The sequence below is a fragment of the Thermobia domestica genome, chromosome 17 (genome assembly GCF_964235325.1).
Source record: "Thermobia domestica chromosome 17, izTheDome1.hap1.1, whole genome shotgun sequence".
Classification (NCBI taxonomy): Eukaryota; Metazoa; Arthropoda; class Insecta; order Zygentoma; family Lepismatidae; genus Thermobia; species Thermobia domestica.
The window spans coordinates 43352159-43379015 of NC_137470.1; the positions used below are offsets into that span (position 1 = coordinate 43352159).

General features: G+C 36.8%; 1 long non-coding RNA gene across 1 annotated transcript in view; it reads left to right on the plus strand.

Moving 5' to 3' along the window:
* Positions 1–8095: 8095 nt before the first annotated feature.
* The window catches only part of LOC145674464 (uncharacterized), a 107078-nt gene continuing 88316 nt past the window's right edge, over positions 8096–26857 (plus strand). Inside the window, exon 1 of the long non-coding RNA XR_014128946.1 lies at positions 8096–8188. This is a non-coding gene — a long non-coding RNA (uncharacterized LOC145674464). The remainder of the gene's footprint in view (positions 8189–26857) is intronic.

Sequence of the window (26857 nt, forward strand, 5' to 3'; positions counted from 1 at the left end):
TCTTCCCCAAAGATTAAAATTCGTGAAATCTTTTGTGCTGTCTCTTACGATTTCGAAGTTACCATCGTCTGATTTTAAAATTTTTTATAACCAACTTGGTCGCGCCTATGCGACACATTTCCATGAGATGGTCCTGGTTGTGGAGATAGTGATCCATAGCCAATAGTATACCGTGAACATTGCACATATGGATGAACATTGTTTACAGGATTGGTCCCTTGGACTATTTGAGCAGATGAAGCTGCATCGATACCCAGCCCCTCTTCTTCTAAATACTTTCCCAGTATCTCCATATAATGATGATTATTATCAACGGAATTTTGATTATATTCTTGTTGTTCAGCATCATCAACAATCATTCTGTCATCCACCATATTACCCAAGTTTGAATTTCCTTGGGGGGTATTGGCTACGGAATTGTTACATGATGATGCTGCAACACTACGCTGAGCCAAAACAAAACGCGAGCTATACTGATAAAATTCAGATACTTCTCTATCATTTACTCTATCTAGTTGTCTTTTCCCCTAATAAAATTATGAATAAACCTCTCGTGCGCTAGATGATACATGTTCTCTCCTCTGAAAAATCCAGCAGAAATGAGATCTAATATGTCTGCAGAGGAAAGACATGTATTCAAAACTGTGTTCATTAGAGGCAAAATACTGGTGTAATAATGAAAGCAGGTACTCACACCTTTTACTTCATGTCCATCCTGATATAATTTTAGAATTTTCTGCCAAGCTGCCAGGACTCCTTCAACATTATGCAGACCCCCAATTCTTCTTGGAAGAGGGTTTCGTCCACAACATTGAATTCTAAGTTGAAGAACTCCATCTGTAATCAGGAATTGAGTTTCTTGTTAATATGATTATTATAATAATTTGGTTTTTTGTGTATGTCTGCTAATACAGTCACCTCAACTTTAATATATATTCTTGCTTTGTCTTGTTTAACACTAATTTTATATGTAATCAGATAACTTTCAATATTTTCTTATGTCCAATTTTAACTTGATTAATAATATAAAATAATTTAAATTTGAGGATGTAATAAAATTACGTCATGCATGTATCCTCGTCTGCATTCAAATGATTATAATTGTACAACAATACAGTATATATACATTACAATGTATGACGTCACACAAATGTAAAGAGTAAAAGACAAGTTTCAACATGTTTTGCAAACAAACAAATAAAAGGCATCCCGACTGAGTGGGAGAGGAAAGGAATGCAACCTCCAGTGGGAGAGTAAATCAAAGGAATACCGCTTCAGTGGGAGAGGAAAGCAAAGTTAGCCCACCTGACTGGGAGGGGAGATTAAAGTTAAGCCGCTGCGATGGGAGAGGAAATCAAAGTTAAACCGCCTGAGTAGGAGAGGAAATCAAAGGAATTCCGACTGAGTTGGAAGGGAAAACAAAGTGAAGCCGACTGGGTGGCAGGGGATATCAAAGTAATGCCACCTACATTGTAATTATAACGGTGGGAGAAAACCTTAGATACGTGTCTTTCTTTTGAATGTTAGTGAAAATATTAAATCATCATAGGAACTCCAAAAAGTTGGAAGAAACAAAAAGAAAGAAAAGAAAAAGTGAACATGTCCGTCTGGACATCAGTAATAATATTTAAATAGTATACTAAAGATCAGCATAAGGACGTCAAAACATTGGGAAAAAATGAAAAAAAGAGAAAAGTGAACATGTCCCTCTGGGCATCAGTAATAAGAATATTTAAATAGTATACTTAAAATCAGCATAGGAACGTCAAAACATTGGAAAAACAAAAAATGTAGAAAAGAAAAAAGCGAACATATCCGTCTGGACACCAGTAATAAGAATATTTAAATAGTATACTGAAAATGAGCATACGGTCGCCAGAACATTGGAAAAAGAATGTCCTAATCTTAATAAAGGAAAAAATGTAATAGTATCGGGGAAATTTAACATTTTGGTTTATCGCTGATCATTAAAGATACTTCCGTCAACATTTTATATAAGTTCCCGTAAAAGTGTGTAGTGTGCATTCATGTTTGCACTCAACTCAGTTATTTTTCTTTTCTTAGTACTGCATAATACATAACTATATCTTCTGCACATCCAATTTATTAATATTTAGCTTTTGCGCATAAAGAATACCGTAATTTGTGCGTGGCGGGAAAATGTACACGATTTTTTTAATATTGGCTGTTAGCATGTAATATACCTACTGCGCATACATGTCAAGTACTGGTAACCATCGCGCAGAAAAAATGGACTAACTTCAGCATGGCGGGAAAATGTACGCGTTCATCTTAACATTGGTTTTTAAGTAACATATAATATACCTACTGCACAAACATGTCGCGTACAGGTATCCGTCGCGCAGAAAAATGGACTAATTTCAACATGGCGGGAAAATGTACACGCTCATCTTAACATTGGCTGTTAAGTAACATATAATATACCTACTGCGCAACTATGTCAGGTAGTGGTAGCCATCACGCAGAAAAATTGAATAATTTCAGCATGGCGGAAAAATGTACACGATCATCTTAATATTGGTTGTTAACTAAAATATAGTGTACCTATTGAGCAAACATCACGTACTGGTACCGTCGCGCAGTAAAATAAACAAATTTGTGCATGGCGGGAAATGTACACGAGCACCTGAATATTGACTGTCAGGCATTACGCAAATCTAGCCTGTATTGTCACTTACTGAATGTCTTGCGCACAAGAACAGGAAAACTACATATCGTACGTATATAAAAATCACTACTGACCTCTTGGGTATAGGAGCGGTGTGTTTAGAGACCATATGTTGTCTAAGCATTACTGATCTTCTCGTATCACGTACCTGTCCGCGCGCGTCACATTATAGTATTCGTCTTCGCATTCGCGCCGGCGTCCAGACGCGTTTTCCATTCACGCACCCCGCGTCGCACCACGTTTCCGCTACCGGGCACCCGCATTGCCGCAACCGGATATTAATGATTACGTATTCACATCTAAGACAATTTTCTACTTGTGCAAACATATCTTTTACGCTAAGTCCTAAGGAAAGTGTAAAACTGTTTGTATACTCAAATGATAATAAAATTGAAATTGTGTATAGGCATAATACATATAAGACAATATCACATATAAAAACATGTGTACCAAGGTACGACACAAAACAATGCAACTCCACATACATACAGATGCCTACCAATGGATACAACGCACCACAACATACAAACTCATACATACACAAAGCTACAATACACACCCACACATATAGACATGCACATCTACACAGACCTTAATGCTTCACCACATAGAAACAGATATATACGCGGACCTAGAATAATGAACTGCCACAGAGAGAAACATATGTACATACAGGTAAAAGGTTGTCTACTATCGCAAAGGATAATGCACGACCACACATACAGACATGCATATGTACACATATGCATGTTAATGTGTCATAAGACACATCATATACATATGCATACCCATAATAATGCACAACCATGCATAGAAACATACCTACATACACAGACGGATGCTTACAAATGAACACAATGCTACACGACACATAAAAAACACGGGAATGCACCAGCACACAGAAACGTGTACATACCAATGCATAGAATATTACAAAACAATACACACCGCAAAAAACAATATAACATCAACAACAAACGGAAACTACAACGTCTACAAAGGCATGCATTTGTACAAACATGATAATGCACCACCACACACATCTCGTAGATACGCAGAGCCACAGTAATACACCAGCAAACAGAAAATGGAAGCCTACCAAGGCCTATAGAGGCAAACCTATCTAAAAATATGATAATGCACCACCACACACATCACATACGTACGTAGAACCACAGAAATACACCAGCAAACACGGAACGGGCGTCTCCCAATGCCTACAAAGGCAAACCTTTGTAAAAACATGATAATGCACCGCCACACACATCACATATATACGTAGAACTACACACACACACATAAGACATGCACAGAGAGAGAAAGAAAGAAAAAGAGACGGATGTCTACCAACGCACAAAACAACCAACAGACAGATATTCTTGTAAATAGATGGCTACATACATATATACATATAAACAGTTCTGAGCAGATACATATATACATATATACACATATACAAACAAACATATATATGATCATAAACCAAAAATATAGTCAGATACCCTCCAATAATGGATTTATATCAAAAGTTTATACAGAATATGCTACAATTTTCTCTTAATACTGCTCTCCTCCCCTTCTTCATTCCACTGTTTCACTCATCATAAAGGAAACTGGGATAAAATAGCTCAACATTTGTATTCTTGGAACGTAAAACTAATAGATATCATTTACATGTATGTAAGATACAAATATAGCAGTTACCCCATTGTAAAAATGTCTTACTACGCCCCTAAAATGAGTATAGAACATTTTCTCCTATCTCTTCCATGAATATTTAATCTTTCTAGCCTATTTTTTTAAAAAAGAAAAAAATATTCCGATGAATGAATACTCATTCCATTTTATTCAATCAAAACAGGAAAATTTTTTCCTTTTTATGACCTGCCGTCATATAAAACATCACTTGCCAAGAATCCTTCATTCAAGGGGATTCCAGCCAGGAAGGAAGAAGAAAAATACGACAACAATAACAAACAAATAACCGTCTACAATCTTTCATTCAGATCTTTCTAACCAAAAAGGAAGAAAAACCTCTCATTCCTTGACAGTTTCGTAGCCCGGAAAAAGAGGGTTCAGGGGGAAGGGAGGTCTGGTTCATTCAAGATTTTTGCTGCTATTTTTCTTCTTTTTTCTTCATAGCAAACAAACCCTTATAGCTATTTTATCCTAAAACTTAGAGAATTACCTGAGTCTCCAAAAACTTAGACATATTACCTTCTATGCGGCTATGATTCCCTGGTCTATAAGAACAGAAAAATGCTTGTAATTCGCGTATATTTTAGCATAAAATGAATAAAATTAACATAATTAATTCCATTTTTAATCTTTTATCATTTCCAAATAATTATAACATCTCAATGGATCGTAATAACCCAAAAATTCGGACATACATTCTTCTCATAATAACGTTCTACTCTTGTAAAAGTCCGTATTTACATTGAAAAAAATGTTATGATTCTATCATTTATATTTCTAATACAAGAGTTCGAACACCGGTACCTACAATCGATAAGTGTGTTTACTACAGTATTATTCTATTTCTCAATCGTACGTATAATAACTGCTTGCTTTCTTTGCTAAGGGTGACACGGTGGGTCAGTGATAGAGCGTTTACTCTGGTACAAATCAATTAGTATTTTCACGTTTCAACACACTTTCATTAACTGTAGTTTATAATCTAATCTAATATGTTAGTCTAACCGGCAAAATTGTGGGACGTTAAACTGAACAACTTCATTTCGTTTTGCTTTCCTACTATTAAACAATCAATATATTTACTTTCATTTACTTCAAACGAATTCGGAGTCGCAGCAATTTTAAATTTATCATTCCATTAAACATCAAGGATATATCAAACGAAAATCCGTATCACATAAGCTCGCTCCGGCATCAAACCCGTGTCTCCTCTCATACAATGAAATGTTCCCGCTAAACATATAAACGAATACTTGTTGATCAAAGATATGTCTGCTAGGAGAACTGATTCCCTCCCTATGTCCACATTTCAAATGCATAGAAATAATAAATATTCTTACCTTAATGATAAACTAATCACAGGAACAATGAATATATCACCAACAATGTTTCATACAAAAATAATCACAACAAGTAATATCACACAAATATCAATCTGCCAAGAATCAAACACTCAAAGAAACAGAGATCAACTTCGAAGGGGATACTAGTTCAGTAATATGTTCGCTTCTCTTCGTAAGAATTTTATAAACCCGTCTTCCCGCCAAAACAAGTTTGAGCAATTGAGTTCCCCCGCCTTATTTCTGTTTACAGCAATATTGCAATTTCGTGACCCTCTCTCTTTCCAGCGGTCTTAAAGCAATAAAAGTAAGATTTTTTAAGTTTCGTCTCAAGGATAGTTAAGATTGTAAACCCCTATAATATCTCAATACAATCTTTAGAAAATCTCTAGGAAATCAAAATCATGTAACAAAAAAGGAATTTCAAACGTTATAAAGTTTTTTAACGAAAAACAGCTTAACTGTTTCGTAAAAGGGGTCAATACATATACCTTTCAAAGTTCAATGTCATCTCGTTTCTTTTCCTCTCTTTTTCTATAAGGGAGTAAAACAAATTGAAGGACATTCACATTCCTAGAATGCTGTCTCAACAAGACTCTCTAAAAAGTAAACATTAATCCCTAACTTAACTTTTTTCACGGTAAACTAAATTGCGTAAATTGTATTCCAAATATTTCAAAAATCCTTTTGAGGGTCACTCTGCTATTCATGTGAAGGCCACTCTGTAATTAAATTTGATGGTAGTTGTAAACTTAAATTATACGGTCAAACCTAATTTTGATTTTTCACGGACATATTCGGGTAAAAGTCTATATCTTATCATAAATACCAACAATCTATCTATAGCGGGTATCCTATAACAAAGATAGGTAGTTCTTTATACTCTTTTCTTGTAAGAATTCGTATGTTGTCAATAATAAACCTTTATTTTCAACTTGGCCTTGCATAAACTCGCAAAAACCTTGAGTAAATTGTAATTTCTAAGAATTCAGGTGTCAAGGATTTTTCCAACAGCATTTCATATATAGTCGATAATAGATGATCAAACAAGCTACCAAACACAACAATAAAGTTTCATTTTCAACTTCCATTCATATTTTCTAAGAACTTTGACTTTCACAGTCATTAATTAACATTAAACACATATTTTCTACTCAATAAATGACATATAGACACTCATAAATGGCGGACAAGCTTCTAATCAATACCAAATGCTATTATTTTGGCGCATAATGGTTGAATTTGGACCTAAAGGGTTGAACTACCTTTACGAGGTACCACTACTGGACCAGGGACCCTTTCCTTGGTTTCTGATGCCCCTGACCCTGCAGGGAACATACGAACATTGTGTGAACTTAGAAAAGCTCATAATACCTATTCGAACATTGTGTGAAGATGGGAGGAAAATCTTTATTCATCCGGAACTTCTTTATTTGACGGATCGTATCTTTTAATCCATCACATGTATAACATGTTCGAACAATATGTGAGTATACTAAAGCCGGAGCGTTGTTCTCGTACATTTGTCGTTGGCGAACCCAAGACATGAACTGGAGTTTTGCGCGCTTTTGGTGCAGACCATTGTGCAGACATCCTTCTCCATCAATTGAACGAACTGAAATGACTTCTGAGAGAGATAGGCAGGGTGGCGTTGTACTGACGTCATATCACCTTTGTACTGGCGTGGCTGATATCTAAGTGAACTTAAATATTTATCAGAATGAGGAAACTCAGTTGAATCACGAGGACATGCACAAATATATGTCATATGAAATTTTTTGTCTATTGACATGACCGATATCTAAGTGAACTTAAATATTTATCAGAATGAGGAAAACTCAGTTGAATCACGAGGACATGAAATCGTGCACAAATGTATCATACGAACGCTTTGACCTCCCTCATGTTGATTTCAATGAGAACATGTAAACAATCTGATACTATAATCAGATTAAAAAACATAAGTGGATGTTTCACGATTAACGAAAATACGTTTTAGTCCCTTGGAACACAAACAGGGAAGAGATGACAAATGCTTTATCAGTATCTTACTTGCAGATAAATCAATGTCTTTTGCTTTGTAATACACATAGTGAATTGAAAAATAAGTTAGTCAGAGATAAATCTCTGTTCTCTGGTACACGAAAATACGATGTTGGTACGTTAGAGGGAATTATACTTTCAATGATTGATTGCGTACAGAGATTAATGCCCTTAGAATACAAGAGTACAAACATTATCTAGTGTATGCGAGCATTGCGTACTGAACGGAATAAGATAATTAAATGATGACATACAAAAATAAAATTTGAAGTTCTTATCCCCCCAGCAAATAACGAAATAAAGGATTATAAAATCCTTCCATTACCTATTATATTATCCATTGTTTCTATACTGCGTGTGTGTTTTTCAAGTTTTTTATTTCCGCTGTTTTTTGATTTCAACTGTTTGAACTTAAAACGTAAGTTAGTTTTTGTTTGATTATCCAATTAATTAGTTTCTCTTTCAGAGTATTTTTTTAAAAAATTGATGGGAAAACTGTAATTTAAGAGAAACTTGTTTCTAGGTTATTATTGTATTACGTGTGATGGAAGTGAATGTTATTATTTCATACAAAGTTGAATTGAATTGAATTTAACGTACCTTTTAACAGCGAGGCTATATTTTGTAGATACCCGTCGGGAAATGAACATGGGTTTCCCACATCAAAGATACGTATAATAATAATAGATTTTGACTTTAGTGCGTCTCTTAGCAACGATGCTATGTGAGACGTGAACCTACAACTTAACGTGGAATCCTAACCACATGAACTCACACCGGGAATGAAAACTAGGTTTTCAACAGTAAAGATGACTATAACAATATTGATAATATATTTGATTGTGAATTTAACACTTCTTTGAACAGTAACGCTATGTGAGACGTGAACCTACAGCTGGGGGTGGAATCCGAACCACATGAGCTCACACCGGTAATGAAAACTAGGTTTCCAACAGTAAAGATGACTATAACAATATTGATAATATATTTGATTGTTAATTTAGCACTTCTTTGAATAGTTAAGATATTCTGTTATTTTGTTATATTAAAAACTGAAGTACTTTCTTAATCTCTCGGGGAAACCAAACAATAAACTAGTAAAAGTGAAATATTTTAAATAAAGTATCGAAAAACATCCTGGTAAAAATAGTGAAAGTTGAAAGCAAATATTGTAAACACGGAAGACTTTCACAGAAGAAAATGAACAATCCTATTTTCTTAAATCCGAGATAGAAAATGAATGTATGGAAAATAAATATACATACTCTAGTAATCTTACAAAAAACATCATACTGCAATCACAACTCAACCTCAATAGTGGCGTTCTACTTAGCATTAGTGGTATGCAGATTCAGCTGTCAATTGACTGTGCTTCATCATAGAATTCAGCCAAGTGTAAGTACGCAACCATGACCTTTGTTTGCTACTGTAATGAAATATGCATATGGAAGTCTTAGCACAAGAACGAGAATATGTAACCCAGTGTAAATCAAAATATTTATTATCTTCTCCATACCCTTATTTACTTTAAATGTTTTTCATTATTCTCTTACTGTTTTGGTGACGGGTGTGCATATGCAATAAACCCACGTTTGGTATTATTCTTTTAAGAAACTATTTGTTTCCTTTCAAGCACTATGCTACCTGCCCTATGGCACAACAATCATGTTTTTTAATTATTTCTTACAGTAAGGGTATGTGAGACTTGAACATACAGCTTAACGTGGAATCCGAACGACAAGAGTTCACTCCGGGAATTGAACTCATGTTTCCTACATGAAAGATGGTTATAATAATATTAATATATTTGGTTGTGAACTTAGCACTTCTTTGAACAGTAAGGCTATTTGAGACATGAACGTACAGCTTAACTTGGAATCTGAACCACATGAACCCCACACCAGGAATTGAACTTGGGTTTTCTCACAAGAAAGATTTGTATAATAATAATAATAATAATAATAATATATATATATATATATATATATATATATATATATATATATATATATATATATATATACTATTATGTAGTAAAACCTACTGTAAGTTGAGAGAACTAAACATTTCTATAATTACTACTATTCCCGCTAGTCATAGTGGATATTGTGGATCATGTTATTTATTGGTGATCTGTCATGATAGGATTTACATTATATTACTGGAGGTGCATACCTCACCGTGCAACGAGCCCAGAAGGTGTTCTGTAATACCAGTGTGGTATCTTAACTGGTCATGTGTGTCATAATTGGTTCAGGACTGCAGTGTATCTCGTCTCGAATGTATACACGACTCCAAAAGTGCATTTCCACCTGCTATTCTCCTTTTCCTGCAATAGCAGGCAACCCAAAAAGCTCGGCGGTTTGGTTGGTTGTGAATTCGAAAGGCGTTGGACCAAACCTCAATTTTGTAACAAATATGTCAGTGTGACAAACTGCAAATAAAAGAATAAAACAAATTGTTAAGAATGACAATTTTATTATCGTGACGGAATTAAATGACATCAAAAGTTACAAAATTATCTTACTTAAGCAGTTCAAACAAGATGAATGGCAATAAAGAGATACTAGAGGAAAGCATTTCTCTACTCCCCCCAAACAAGAATCTCATAAAATAGAAAAAGTTACATAATGTAAACGTTCAATATAAAAGCCCCACCCAAAATTTATAAAGTTGACACCCGAAAGGCAAGAACAACTGAACCGAATTAAATGAAATTCTGCACAGATATTGCAGACGTAAAATAAGGAAATACGGTTTCGTATTTTCCTAAAAAAAAGCGGTTCGAGGGGCACGGACCCCTCCAAACATTTGATCACGAAATATCAAAATTGCTAGTAACAGTATGTGAGGTGTATGTAAAGGACATGAAGAATTGCAACATAACTTTACGTATGGACAATACACAAAAATTAACAAATACGTTTTTTAAAATTTTCTGCGGAAAAACGGTTTTAGGGGGCAAAACCTCCCACCCAAAATTTTGAAACTTAACGCCCGAGCTGCAAAAAGAAATGAACCGATGGATATGAAATTTTGCACAGATATTTTAGACGTAAAATGAGGGAATACCTGTTTCGTAATTTCCTGGAAAAAACGGCTGGGTGAGGCACGGACCCCTCCAAACCTTTGACCATGAAATATCAAAAGTGCTAGTAAGAGTATGTCAGATGTGTCTAGAGGACATGAAAAATTGCAACGAAACTTTGTCTATAAATAATAGTATAAAAATAAACGAATACGTTTTTTAATTTTCGGGGGAAAATGGTTTTTGTGGGCAAGACCCCCCGTCCGAAATTTTGGAATTTGACCCAAAAGGCAAGAAGAAGTGGACCGAAGTGAATGAAATGTGCACAAATATTATAGAGTTAAGACGAGAGAATACGTTTTTCGTCTTTTCTTGAAAGAATAAAAAACTGTTGAATGGACCATGGCGTTGAGTAGCGAGAGGAGTGGACCGAAGCGAACAAAATTGTATGTAGATATTGGATATGTAATATATGGCTTTCGTGTTTCACAAGTGTCTTGTCTCCATCCGATTTTTTCAATTTGGCAGATCGAGTACAAGCAAAACACTATAGCGTATTTTACAGTATTTCAGGAAGCTGCTTTAAAGCTTACAAAGTTTTTGCGCATAAACAAGAACATGTATTGATTTATGTTCAGTTTGCTGTTGATCGGCCAAATTTGAAGCAAAACGGATAGAGGTACTTGAGAAGCACGAAATGCCCTATTTTACATAGGAACTATATAATATCTACACACAATTTCACTCGCTTCAGTCCACTCCTTCCTGCGCTATTACTGTAATATTTACTTTTTTCGGATGAGGAATAGGCCCCAACATTATTTCTCCGCAAATATTAAAATACGTTTAACTTATTGATTTGCAAATTGTCCCTATACGAAGCTTCGTTGCTATTCTTCATATTCTTTACGAATTTCTGACGTATGCTTATTTGCACTTTTGGTATTTCGTAATCAACGGTTCAAAAGGTTCGTGACTCACTCAACGGTTTTTAATAGGAAAATACGAAACCTAATTTTCTCATTTTACGTCTACAATATCTGTGCACAATTTCATTCACTTCTGTTCACTTCTTCTTGCCTTTTGGGCCCCAAATTTCAAAAATTTTTGGAGGGGGCTATTGCCCCCTAAAACCGCTTTTCCGCACAAAATAAAAAACATATTCGTTTATTTTTTGCATATTGTCCCTACAAAATATATCGTTCAAATTCTTCATGTCCTTTAAGTACTCTGACATACTGTTATTAGCACTTTTGATATTTCACGATCTAAGTTTTGGAGGGGTCTGGGTCCCACCTATGCGTTTTTTGTTCTTCAGGAAAATAAGAAACTCGTATTCCCTCATTTTATGCCTACAATATCTGTGCACAATTTCATTCACTTCGGATTACTTACTCTGGCCTTTCGGGAATTAACTTCCAAAATTTTGGGTGGTTGCGTTTGCCCCCTAAAACCGTATTTCCGCAGAAAATATAAAAACTTGTTTCGCCATATTTGTAGGCTCACTTTGATCTACTTGCGGTGACGCACAAAAAGTGAGAATAGGCGTACAAAATGGCACAAAACTATGCAAAAAAACCATCCCGAAATTCGTTGGTTGCGGAACAAGTTAATGTCGCCGGTGCTCACGGCATTTGACGCTGTCTCGTTATAAAAATCTATAGTCGTTTCGCTATCGAGACGAGACGAATGCACTAAAAGTACGAGACAAAATGCAACCCTGTCATGAGCACCACTAAAAGTATTCCACATTACTGTTTACATTTTTCATGGTTGCTCTTTCCAGTATAATCAGATCATGATTTCAAAACAAGTTAAAACGAGCTGAACGAGGGAGCTATTTGTCAAACTCGGCTCGACACGAAACTCGACATCAATTTATGGAGCTAAAAATAAACAGAACGTGTCATTGCATTTTTTAAAATCTGTTTTATGGAAGGAAGGACTTTCTACATATGGGAAAATGGAAGTGGGTTGATTTGTAAAAAATAATCGAAAAAGATCGATGTTAGTTGAGAAACAAATTGAGAAACAAAATACAGTGCTTCGCATTATATATCCACTGCTTTCTATTATAATAATTGCTGAAGCTTGTGCTTAGAGTTCAGAGCACAAGGAAATTAAATTGTGCGAAAAAGAGATATACAATTTGTACAGTAAGCTTAATTACATGGAAATTTTAAGTTTCGGTACGCTTAATTATATGAAAAATTTTATACTTTTTTCATTTACGTTTGTCTCCTTTACCTTGATTTTGGATTTCAAATTTTAATCCTTTTTCCACTGAAAAGTATCTATAATTCAACAAGGTAATAATTATCAATGATAATTATAATAATTATCTATGTAATTGAATTCATTGTAATTTGGTCCATGAGAAACATTTTACCATTTCGTACTAGCTGTTATGCACGTTCTTCGCACTGATCAGATAAAGTATCAATGTAAACAAACTGAACAACGGAAGAACAATTAAGAAACATTTCTAAAATTGGATATATTTTGTGTGAATATGTACCCAACAACGTACATGTGTTTTCACTAGGAAGGCCGATGGGGGCTGAATTTGAACGTAAACACTATCGGGGATGTCACTATACATCTGAGAAATCCCGATAAATATGGATTCGACACAAATATTGGTCATTTTCTACTACTTTTACATGCCCCGTTAAACGCCCTCTGAGACCCCCTTGGTTCCAATTGTGAAAAAATCCCCTCTGGCCTCCAGCCGATACCGCGAAAACTATGAATGTAACACTAACATCTGCCATTTTCTACTACTTTTACATATCCCGGTAAAAGCCCCTATTATCCTCTGGTTCCAATTTTGAAAAAACAACGCCTCTGGCCCGCAGCCGATGGCGGCTGTATTTGAAAGTCAACGCCTGTGGGAGTATCATTATTCATCTCAGCGACAGGGAAAACTATGGATTTGACACTAATATCGGTCATTTTCCATAATTTTGCATGTCTCGCAATTCACCCCCGGTGACTCCCGGCCCGCATACAATGGTGGCTGAATTAGAAAATAATCGCTAATGGCAGTATCGCCATTTATCTCAGCGACCGCGAAAACTATGAATGTGACTCTAACATCTGCCATTTTCTATTACTTTTACATATCCCGGTAAAAGCCCATATGATCCTCTGGTTCCAATTTTGAAAAAACAACGCCTCTGGCCCGCAGCCGATGGCGGCTGTATTTGGAAGTCAACGCCTGTGGGAGTATCGCCGTTTATCTCAGCGACCGCGAAAACTATGGATTTTACACGAATATCGGTCATTTTAGATTACTTTTACGTTTCGGTATCCCTTCCCCTCAGTTGACCCCCGGCCCGCAGCCGAATAGGGTGAATTTGGAAGTTAATGCGATCGGAGTTTCACCATTGATCTCAGCGAACGCGAAAACTATCAAATCGACACTCATTTCGGTCATTTTCTACTACTTTTACTTGTCCCGGTAAACGCCCCCTGAGACCCCCTGGTTCGAATTTAGTCAAAAACGCTTCGCCTTGGTCTGGGTCCTGAACCAAGGTATTCGTGGCCAAAATTTGGTTACTCTCGGCCAACTTGTCTGGTCCTCACGCCGGTCCCGGTTAAAAAAACACTCTTCGTCTTGATTTGGGGCCTAGACCAAGCTACCCGTGACCAAATTTATAAAACTTTCGTCCACTCGTCTGGTTCACAGGCCGCACACAGATAGAGAGACAGACACTAAAACAAACTCTATTTTATTTATATTAGAAAGGTCAGATCCACCGTTATTGTAATAGAGCGGTGCTTGAGTGATTGATCGTAGAAATTCAAACTTCAATGAGTGATAATTTCATAGCGTTGTTTTATTACAAGTTTAAGCTCTTTAGTCAGTAGAGAAGAGGGCATGAATTATGGGTCAGAGTTGATGATAATGGGTTTCTACGGGTCTGTGGGTCACAGTGGGTAAGAGTGGTTCATGGTGGGTGGTGGGTCAGAGTGGGTCACGATGGGTCGTGGGTCACGATGGGTGGTAGGTCAACTGGTCGTGGTTAAAGTCTTCATTGCCCCACACCCTCTCTGAACTACAGTGTTAAAATTAATCAGTGAAAATCAATTGCAATTGATCAATCAATTGAAAGTAATTGCTGTGGAAATTAATTGCAATTGAATTAATTGCCAATTAATTTCAATTGCAATTGAATGACTGAATTCAATTGCAATTACTTTCCACTGCAATTACTTTCAATCGATTGATTAATTGCAATTGATTCTCCTTTATTAGTGGCCAACTGCAATTAACAATTAACCATTACTTCAGTTGTTAATTGCAATTAACAATTAAATTTACAGATTAATTTGTTAATTGTTAATTCAATTGAAATTTGCCTAACACTGTGAATCTTCTCTTCCCCTACCCCGATCCGGCCCTTCAAACTCTTATTTTCCTTCTATCGAAGCCAGTACTGCCTATTTGGGAAAAGTTTCAATATAGAGGACTAGCAGCGTTCACCCCGCTTCGCTGCGGTCACCCCGGAACGCAATAAACTTTGTTACTTAGATAATTTTTACTTTTTCGCTTTCAAGTGATATGATAAAAACCATAGAAGATTGCAGTAAATGTTAACATTATATCGCCTGTCATTTATGTTAACCCGCCCCGCTTCGCTGCGGTCACCCCAACCCGCCCCGCTTCGCTGCGGTCATCCCGGAACGCAATAAACTTTGTTACTTAGATAATTTTTACTTTTTCGCTTTCAAGTGATTTATAGCGCCTGTCAGTTATGTTAACCCGCCGAGTCACAGGGTCATGCGGGTTGCATATAAATACGTTTATTTTTATACCTATGATGAACTAATAACAAAGGATTTGTACGTATGGACACCTGAATGGTCAATTATCTCAAGACACTGGTAATTGAAAATTAAAGTGATATGATAAAAACCATCTAGGGTCCACATCCTAACAACCCCCCAAAAATGAAAGAAATCGGTTCAGCCGTATTAGCGTGATGAGCGAACAAAGGATTTTTTGTACGTATTGACACCTGATTGGTCAATTATCTCAAGACACTGGTAATTGAAAATTAAAGTGATATGATAAAAACCATCTAGGGTCCAAATCCTAACAACCCCCCAAAAATGAAAGAAATCGGTTCAGCCGTATTAGCGTGATGAGCGGACAAAGGATTTTGTGCGTTCTCTTTTATATATATAGATTGCTAATGGTAAAAGCGATGCATCCACCGTTCTGTTGGAAAGGGGGGAGGGGCTGGTGGAAAGTGCCGTAAAACTTTACCTTGCCCCCATAGGAAAATATTTAGATTCGACACTACTAATATATATATGTATATTTCAGCGACCGCGAAAACTATGGATTTTACACTAATATCGAAAAGTATGGATTTTACACTAATTTCAATATATATAAAATTGAAAAACACTATGTTTTTGACTCTAAATCTCCCGAACCGCATAAAATCTTGATCAAATTTGTAACATGGAGGAGTTTCACGGCTGGGCTGGTTAGGCTATTTACTTTGATGGTAGAACTGAGAGGGAAGAATGTAAAAATAAATAAAACTTAATAACTCCTGAACCACTCGACCGATCTTGATCAAATTTTCCACATACATGAGCCTCAGACCTGGGATCGTTTTTGTAATTTAAGTTTGACGGAGCAACGTGGGGGCGAAGAAGGAGGAGAGATATATAAATACCAATTTATATAAGACTGAAAGTGACTATTTTTGTAACTTAATAACTATTGAACTATCTGACCGATCGCAATCAAACTTTCAAGATATATGAGGTACGGATGTGGAAACGTTTTCCTCATTTCACTTTAACGGTACATCCTAGAAGGAGGGGAGGGGGACGTATAAATAAAAGCTAGTAAAACCTAATAACTTTTGAACCACTCAACCAATCTCGATCTAACTTTTTATATACACGAAGGTCGGGCCTTGAGTGTTTTTTTTACCGTTTCACTTTGACGAGCCAACGTAGGGGAGGGGGAGGGGGAAATATATGTAAAAAATAAAATATAAATGACTGCTTTGTGACTTCAATCTTGAACCACCTGACCGATCTAAATCAAATTTTCAGCATACAGAGTTAAGGGGCAGGGATTACTTTAGGCTATTCACTTTGACGAAGCAACGTAGGGGAGGAGGACGGAGATAAATTTAAAAATGATCAAACATGACCGATATTATTGTTGAATCTCCATAGTTTTCGGGGTCAATGAGACAAACAGTGACACTTCTGATGCTGTTTCAATCTACGTTCAGCCCTAATAATTGGGGAGGGGGAGGGTGCAATGGAGAAGAGAGGATAAACATTTAAAAATGATCGAAAATGACTAATATTAGTGTCGAATCAATAGTTTTAGGAGTAGCAGAGATTAACAGTGAATATTTTGATGCCGTGTGCCGCAGCACGGGGGTAGGGGAGCTATATATAATAATAATCGAAAATGACCAATATTAGCGTCTAATTCATAGTTTTCGGGATCATTCTGATGAACTGTGACATTTTCGATCCGGTTTAAATGCAAGATCAGCTCCGCCACTTGCGGGAAGGCGAGAAAGAGATATATATAAAACGATCGATAATGGCTGCTATCAGTGTCGAATTTATAGTTTTCTGGGTCGCTTAGATGAACAGTGGTACTTTCTATCTCGTTTAAATTCAAATTCAACCCCACAATTTGGGGGAGAGGGAGAAAGTGATATTTAAAAATGATGGAAAATGACCGAGTGCTGAATCCACAATGGTGGGGGGTCACTGAGATAAACAGTGACACTTTCGATGCCATGGCCCGCAACATGGGGGAGGAGGAAATATACATATAAATGACCGAAAATGACCATTATTGGTGTCGAATCGATGATTTTTGGGGTCGCCGAGATGATCAATGATCTTTCAGATGCTGTTTAAATCGATGCCATTAAAAACGAAAACAGCATATTTCGCGGGTACTAATCACATGAAATACGGAGTTGTGCATTTAAATTTTCATTTCAACTCAGCAAAGCGGGTAATGTATGCTAGTAATATTAATAAAGCTCAGGCACTGTCCTTTCTCTATTTCAAAACCAGCTACAAATCTCTTTCCTAGAATATCTATTACTGGAACTATCGTTATATTTTTGTTTTTCGTCCTTATACAACACCAAGGTTATAAAGGAAGGTCTTTTTGATGTGGGTTCGCAGCTTGAATCTGATCGACCGTTCCCAACCATACTATCTCGCCTCCAGAAAAACTGGATTACAGGGCAGAGTCTAAAGCAAGAAATGTATATCTCTTTCGCTAAAAGAAAAACTTTAGTTCGCATACTAGTCACAGCACATGTTTAGAGGTTTTTCAACGAATCTGTATGAGACGAGACCTGCAAATGACACAGGACTGAAAGTTGAGCTTACACCAGAAGTCGAATCTGGTATAAATCTAAGACAAAAAAATCCTAATGGCTGACTACTTTAATGCTCATATTTCAATCTCATGTAAAAATTTAGGGTGAGCCCGGCCCCCTAAACTGCCCGTCCTATAAACACAATTTTCTGGAAGAAAGCCTCTATTCTTCCTTTTGTCTGTCTAGTTTACTAAAAACATGAAAAGCAAACTAGGTCACAGAGCATAGAGTTGGAAATGATTGATATGTTGCATTGCAGACATATTTCGTACCATTGATGATTTTGGGAGGTTTCCCAGGGACAAAATTCCCCTCGGAGTTATATCTCCAATGGTGCTCAATATGCGTTGAGTTGATTTTATCGTCCCTTTCAGCAGCGAGGCTATATGAGAAGGGACCTACTGATTAATCGTGAATTCCGAACTACATGAGCTCTCGTCGAAATCGAACCCGGGTTTCTCACGCCAAAGGGGCGTGCGCTAACCACTTAGCCACGAAGAAGCTCGGTGCTATATTAGAAAAGAAGAAAGTACATTATGGGAATTTCAGTGCAGACAACTAAGTATGACGACTGTTAAATGAATATTTTTCATTTTGAATATATTGTGATAATGGTCAATCTTATTCGATAATGTCATTCTCTCTTTAAAAATAGCATTCTCTTTTCTGTATCTTACTACAGTATACAAGTTAAATTTCACACAGTGTGCAAAAGAGGGGAAGTAATTACAACGTATGATGGACTTCGCTTCCTATCCGATGAACAAAACCTTTCTTGTAAAGTTCAGCGTTGCAAAGAACCTGTGTGATTGACTGATAGCTACACATAAATTGACAAAATGAAAGTCTTAATTTTAGTACTGAATCTGCTCTCAGGGAAAAAAGCAAGCTGCTCGCACTCGTGGCTTCTGTGTCTTGTAACATTGTGTTTAAAAAAAAACAGGCAAAAGTCAGTTGTGAAAGAACTGATAAGGCTTTTTTTCTTTTATACAAATCATATTTGTTGTTTGAAGCCTCTTTATTCGTTATAAAAGCAATATAACCAGATTCACGGAAACCCACAGGAATTGTAAAGAAATTTAAAAAAAATACCTTTATCACTCAGATCCTTTATTATTATTATTATTATTATTATTATTATTATTATTAGTAGTAGTAGTAGTAGTAGTAGTAGTAGAAGTAGTAGTAGTAGTAGTAGTAGCAGTATTATTATTATTATCATGAATATTTTTCGTTAGTCCTCACAGCAATTAATACTTAGCAGCAGGGGTAAAAGTCTCTTAGGGATTGGGGAGGACACGGTGACTCAGTGGTACACATCTTGTCTCTGGTACGTGGGGCCTGTGGTTCGATCCTAAGCCAAGAAACTTTGTGGTGGACACCATTGTATCGTGTGTTGGTTTTCTCGGGATACTCCAATTTCCTTCCACATTCGCATTCCATCATATCTTCCATCAACCTTCACTTGCCTTAATCATTGTCTCCCTTAGTCTAAAGAGCATAATCGTGTTCGTTAAAATGAAATATTTCATATCATTTTACAGGGGTTGCTTACAGTTTATCAGTGGGTTACCGTTAAGATACTAATACTTGATACTAATATTTGTAAGAAAGAAGGAGTCTATGAGGCTCATAATTATCGAAAGGCTGATAACTACAATTGTACGTTGATTGTAAGAAATGCTAAAGGTACGAACTAAATTTGATTTGTGAGTCTTTTAGCGTTATTAGTCGTATTATGGACAAGAAATAATTCACATATCCACAAACCAAGAAAACTAACACTGAAATTTGATATTCGACAGTGAAATATAATAATATACAACTTGGATATCAAATATCGAGGTTAGTTTTCTTGGCTTTGAACATGTTCAACTTACATGTGTTGTCGTGATAGTCCAAACTTTCAACGTACGAGTATCAGTCTCCTAAATTTTCGTAAATAACTATGAAGGTTATCCTAAATCTAACAAATAAGTACAGATAACGATCAATAAAGTTCATAATTGACTTTTGAGAACATGCTGGCCCTAACTGATATATCACATCATTACTTTTCCATTTCCAAAATTATCACACATTTCAAAATGTCGGATTTCAAGGTGCAGCCGGAAGTTCGTTATTTACTCTGCCCATTGTAGATCACATTTTGTCAATATGTGAAACTACCACCGTTTGCATTGTCTATCTTTCACTATTTTCACGATTCAACAGTTTATTTGATGTATTTCAATAACATAGCATAGCCTTTCTCCCATCAAGTTTGACCCCCTCCGTTTCTTATGACGTTTAGCCCTTATAACTTTGCACATTTACATATTTCCACATCCTCTATCAGTCACACTACGTCTCATTCCGCAACTCGATTCATCCATTTGGACCCTTTACTTGTCACACAATTTCTTCTTGGTGGAGAAACAAGGAAATTAATTCTGCAATGACTGACAAGTAACACTTCCCCAGTGTAACACTCCGATTTTGATAAAATTTGGTAGGTAGATACTACACATAAAATAAACGAATACCGGTACGTGTATTTTTATTTTCTCCGTTAAAGCTGTTTCAGGGGTCAAAAACCCACACCCAAAATTTTGAAAGTTGACGCCCGAAAGGCAAAAACAAGTGGACCGAAGTGAACGAAATTGTGCACAGATATTGCAGACATAAAATGAGGGAATACGGGTTTCGTATTTTACTGGAGAAAACGGTTAGGTGGAGCACGGACCCCTCCAAATCTTTGATCACGAAATATGAAAAGTGCTAATAACAGTATGCCAGAAGTCCTAAAGAACATGAAGAATTGCGACGAAATTTTGCGTAGTGGCAATATAAAAAATACGTTTTATTTTCTGCGAAAAAACGGTAAAGGGGCAAAGGCCCCCATCGAAAATTTTGAAAATTGACGCCCAAAAGGCAAAAATAAGTGGGCCGTAGTGAATGAAATTGTGCACAAATATTGTAGAGGTAAGATGGAGGAATACGTGTTTCGTAATTTCCTTAAAAGAAAAAAACTTTAGCGTGGATCAAGGTGTCTGGTAGCGGAAGGAGTGGACAGAAGCGATGAAATTTTGTGTAGATATTGGATATGTAAAATAAGACCTTTCGTGTTTCACAAGTGTATCCATCTGGTTTTTCAAATTTGGAAGATCAACAGTGAGCTCAAACAGTATATATATTATTTTATAGTATTTCAGGAGGCACCTTTAACATTTCAATGTTTTCGTGATCAAATGTTTGGAGGGGTCCGTGCCCCACCCAACCTTTTTTTCCAGGAAAATACGAAACCCGTATTCCCTAATTTTATGTCTACAATATCTGTGTACAATTTCATTCACTTCGGCTCACTTCTTTTTGCCTTTCGGGCCTCAAATTTCAAAACTTTCGGTGGGGCCTTTTGCCCCCTTAAACTGTTTTTCCGCAGAAAATAAATAAAACGTATACCTTCCTTTTTTGCACATCGTCCATGCGCATAGTTTCGTTGCAGTTCGTCATGTCCTTTACACACATCTGACATACTGTTACTAGCACTTTTGATATTTCGTGATCAAATGTTTGGAGGGATCCGTGCCCCACCTAACCGTCTTTTCCAGGTAAATACGAAACCCATATACCTACATTTTATGTCTACAATATGTGTGCAAAATTTCATTCACTTCGGTTCAATTCTTATTTTTCGGGTGTAAACTTTCAAAAGTTTGGGGTGGGAGGTTTTGCCCCCTAAAAAAAATTTTCCGCAGAAAAAAAAACGTATTCCTTTGTTTTTTGTGTATTGTATATACGTAAAGTTTCGTTGCAACTCTTCATGTCCTATACACACATTTGACATAGTGTTACAACAACTTTTCATATTTCGTGCTCAAACGTTTGGAGGGGTTCGTGCCCCACCTAACCGTCTTTTCCAGGTAAGTACGAAACCCGTATACCAACATTTTATGTCTACAATATCTGTGCAAAATTCCATTCACTTCGTTTCGCTTCTTCTTATCTTTCGGGCGTCAACTTTCAAAAGTTTGGGGTGGGTTCTTTTGCCCCCTAGAACCGTTTTCGATGCCGGATGGCGGGATGGATCCCAGACTATAAAAGTTTGCAGTGGATACCATCGTACCCGTGAGATTTCTAGGAAGTATCTTGTTTTCTCCTACATTCTCCTTTCACGAATTATTTCCCAAAAAAATAGCTTCCATCTATTATCTCTCTCTATTATTGGATCGGATTTCAGTTTAACATCCCTTCGGTTGCAAAATTACATGAGACATGGAGCTACGTATTAACGTCAGATCCGAACTGCTTGTGCTCCCGCTGATGATTGGAGCCGGGTCTCCTATGCGAAAGTCGCACACGCTACCCCATAGCCATGCGTGATCTCTCTGTCTTCCTTAGCCTAGAAAGCATAACATGTAAACTTTATGGACTTCAAATAACTTCAGTTCTTTCTCGATAGTCAATTCTATACTGAGACAAAGTAGATCAATCAAATATGTGCATCTTCCCTTTTTATAATTTTAACGATGTTCTTGTAACTTCTACCGTGTTCTAAGATTCCTGTTATTTGAAATATCGTATTTAATTGTAGTTAACTTGCCTCAGTCAACATTTTATAAAATATCCCAGTAATTCTTCAATTTCTTTGGTGTGATTTTTGTGCTGCCCCTGTACCATATCGAGTTGTGCATTAATGGAAGCTATGGCTAAAAATAATATACATTTCCTTTACCCCGACTTCGATCCGACATTCTGTTCTCGAGTTACATTTTGGGCATTTTCCCGACAGGTTTTTGGCTGGTCATAGCGCCAAAAGGAAGTATTTGTGCACCCAGGTTCTTATCTTGGTATCAGGAATCAGCTCCCAAAGGTTCTCGGTGTTGCTTTGAAACACCCTGTATATTTCTATCCTGTTTCTGATTAGCTCCTGTTTGCCAATCAATTTCCAGTATTCCCAAAACAAATCAAAAGTAAACTAAATTAACTAAATCGCCTTCCCCTATGCTTTCTTATTGTACAGTAATTATTATATATTTATATTGTAGTTTACAGAGATTGCCAATATTGATTGAAATATCTGGTTATAATGCTAGTAGAGGAATTCCCATTTTAGTACAGAAATTTCCTCCTTGCATCCTACCGCAATATTAGGCGAGATGGGGTTAGGCAAGATGAGAATTCCCATTTCGCCTAGAATGGTGGACATTCTTCTCTTGGAGATATAAGTGGCTGATAAATCGTTAGACGAGGTGGGATTAGGCGAGGTGGGATGGAATCATCTGGACGGTAGGTAGTGGCATGACGTCACGCCGTCCCCCATGCCTATGTTTGCCCATTGTAATTGCTTAGGAACTCGGGGGACGCCGTACACATTTTTTTTGGGGGGGGCGTGTTCCCCCGCGTTCTCACGCACTTTTACCCCTGCTGCTAAATATTAATTGCTGTGAGGACTAGCGAAAAATATTATGCGGTAATAATAATAATAATAATAATAATAATAATAATAATAATAATAATAATAATAATAATAATAATAAAGGACCTAAATGATAAATATATTTTTATGATAAATATAAATCTGGATATGTTGTATTTACAAGGAATAAAGAGGCTTCAAACAAGAAATTGGGAAATATAATTTTGTATAACAGAAAACTAGCCTTATCAGTTGTTTTATCTTGTGTCTGTGTCTGTTTTTTAAACACAATGTTACAAGGCACAAAACAACGCCTGAGGGCAGGTTGCTTTTAGCCTGAGGCAGCTTCAGTACTCAAATTAAGACTTTCGTTCTGTCAGTTTATGTGTAGCTATCAGTCAACCACACAGGTTCTTTACAACGCTGAATTTTACAAGAAAGGTTTTGTTCATCGGATAGGAAGCGAAGCCCATCTTACGTTGCAATTACTTCCCCTCTTTTGCAAACTGTGTGAAATGTAACTTGTATACTGTAGTAAGATACAGAAAAGAGAATGTTATTTTTAAAGAGAGAATGACATTATCGAATAAGATTGACCATTATCACAATATATTCAAGATGAAAAATAATCATTTAACAGTCGTCATACTTAGTTGTCTGCACTGAAATTCCCATAATGTGCTTTCTTCTTTTCTAATATGAGCACCGAGCTTTTTTGTGGCTAAGTGGTTAGCGCACGCCCCTTTGGCGTGAGAAACCCGGGTTCGATTCCGACGAGAGCTCATGTAGTTCGGAATTCACGATTAATCAGTAGGTCCCTTCTCATATAGCCTCGCTGCTGAAAGGGACGATAAAATCAACTCAACGCATATTGAGCACCATAGGAGATATAACTCCGAGGGGAATTTTGTCCCTGGAAAACCTCCCAAAATCATCAATGGTACGAAATATGTCTGCAATGCAACATATCAATCATTTCCAACTCAATGCTCTGTGACCTAGTTTGCTTTTCATGTTTTCAGTAAACTAGACAGACAAAAGGAAGAATAGAGGCTTTCTTCCAGAAAATTGTGTTTATAGGGTGGGGGGTCACACAGGCCCGAACCCACGGGCAGTTTAGGGGGCCGGGCTCACCCTAAATTTTTACATGAGATTGAAATATGAGCATTAAAGTAGTCAGCCATTAGGATTTTTTTGTCTTAGATTTATACCAGATTCGACTTCTGGTGTAAGCTTATCTTTCAGTCCTGTGTCATTTGCAGGTCTCGTCTCATACAGATTCGTTGAAAAACCTCTAAACATGTGCTGTGACTAGTATGCGAACTAAAGTTTTTCTTTTAGCAAAAGAGATATACATTTCTTGCTTTAGACTCTGCCCTGTAATCCAGTTTTTCTGGAGGCGAGATAGTATGGTTGGGAACGGTCGATCAGATTCAAGCTGCGAACCCACATCAAAAAGACCTTCCTTTATAACCTTGGTGTTGTATAAGGACGAAAAACAAAAATATAACGATAGTTCCAGTAATAGATATTCTAGGAAAGAGATTTGTAGCTGGTTTTGAAATAGAGAAAGGACAGTGCCTGAGCTTTATTAATATTACTAGCATGTATTACCCGCTTTGCTGAGTAGAAATGAAAATTTAAATACACAACTCCGTATTTCATGTGTTTAGTACCCGTGAAATATGCTGTTTTCGTTTTTAATGGCATCGAAAAGATCATTGATCATCTCGGCGACCCCAAGAAATCATCGATTCGACACCAATATTGGTCATTTTCGATCATTTTTCAATATCTCTTTCTCCACCTCCCCCAAGTTGTGTGATTTAATTTGAAATTGAACGGGATCGAAAGTACCGCTGTTCATCTAAGCGACCCAGAAAACTATAAATTCGACACTGATACTGGCCATTATCGACCATTTAATATATCTCTTTCTCCTCGTCCCGCAAGTGGCGGAGCTGATCTTGCATTTGAACCGGATCGAAAATGTCACAGTTCATCAGAATGATTCCGAAAATTGTGGATTAGACACTAATATTGGTCATTTTCGATTATTATTATTATTATTATATTTATATAGCTCCCCTACCCCTCCTCCAAGCTGCGGCACACGGCATCAGAATTGTCACTGTTAATCTCTGCTACTCTTAAAACTATTGATTCGACACTAATATTAGTCATTTTCGATCATTTTTAAATGTTTATCCTCTCTCCTCCATTGCACCCTCTCCCTTGCCAACTATTAGGGCTGAACTTGGATTGAAACAACAGCAGAAGTGTCACTGTTTCTCTCATCGACCCCGAAAACTATGGTTTCAACTCTAATATCGGTCATGTTTGATCATTTTCAAATTTTTCTCCCCCTCCTCTCCCTACTTTGCATCGTCAAAGTGAATAACCTAAAGCAATCCCTGTCTCTAAACTCATGAATGTTGGAAATTTGATTGAGATCGGTCACGTGGTTCAAGAGTGATGAAGTCACAAAGGTAGTCCTTTTTATTTTTATTTTTTACATATATTTTTCCCTCCACCTCTCCTACGTTGGCTCGTCAAAATGAAACGATAAAAACACTCAAGGCCCGACCCTCATACATGTTGAAAATTTGATCGAAATTGATTGAGTGGTTCAAAAGATATTAGGTTTTATTAGTTTTTACTTATTCGTCCCCCTCCCCCTCCCCTAGGGTCTACCGTTAAAGTGAAATTAGAAAAATGTTTCCAGATCCAAACCTCATATATCTTGAAAATTTGATTGAGATTGGTCAGATAGTTCAATAGGTATTAAGTTACAAAATAGTCGCTTTCAGTCTTATATAAATTGATTTTTATGTCTCCCACTCCTTCTCCTCCTCCACGGTGCTGCGTCAAATTTAAATCATAAAAGTGATCCCAGGCTTGAACCTCATCATCTATGTTGAAAATTTGATCGAGATCGGTCGAGTGGTTCAGGAGTTATTAAGTTCTATTTATTTTTACACCCCTCCTCCTCCCCTCAGTTCTACTATCAAAGTGAATTGCCTAAAACCAGCCCAGCCTTGAAGCTAATCCATGTTAAGAATTTGATCGATATCGGTTGGGCGGTTCAGGACATTTACTCACAAACAGTTATTTTCAATTTTATATATATAGATTGGTAGTGTAGAATCTAGATATTTTCCCATTGGGCAACGTAGAATTTTGCGGGACTTTCCACACCCCGCCAACCCTTTCCAGCAGAACGGCGGATGCATCGCTTTTATAACTAGCAATCTTCAACATTGAGAC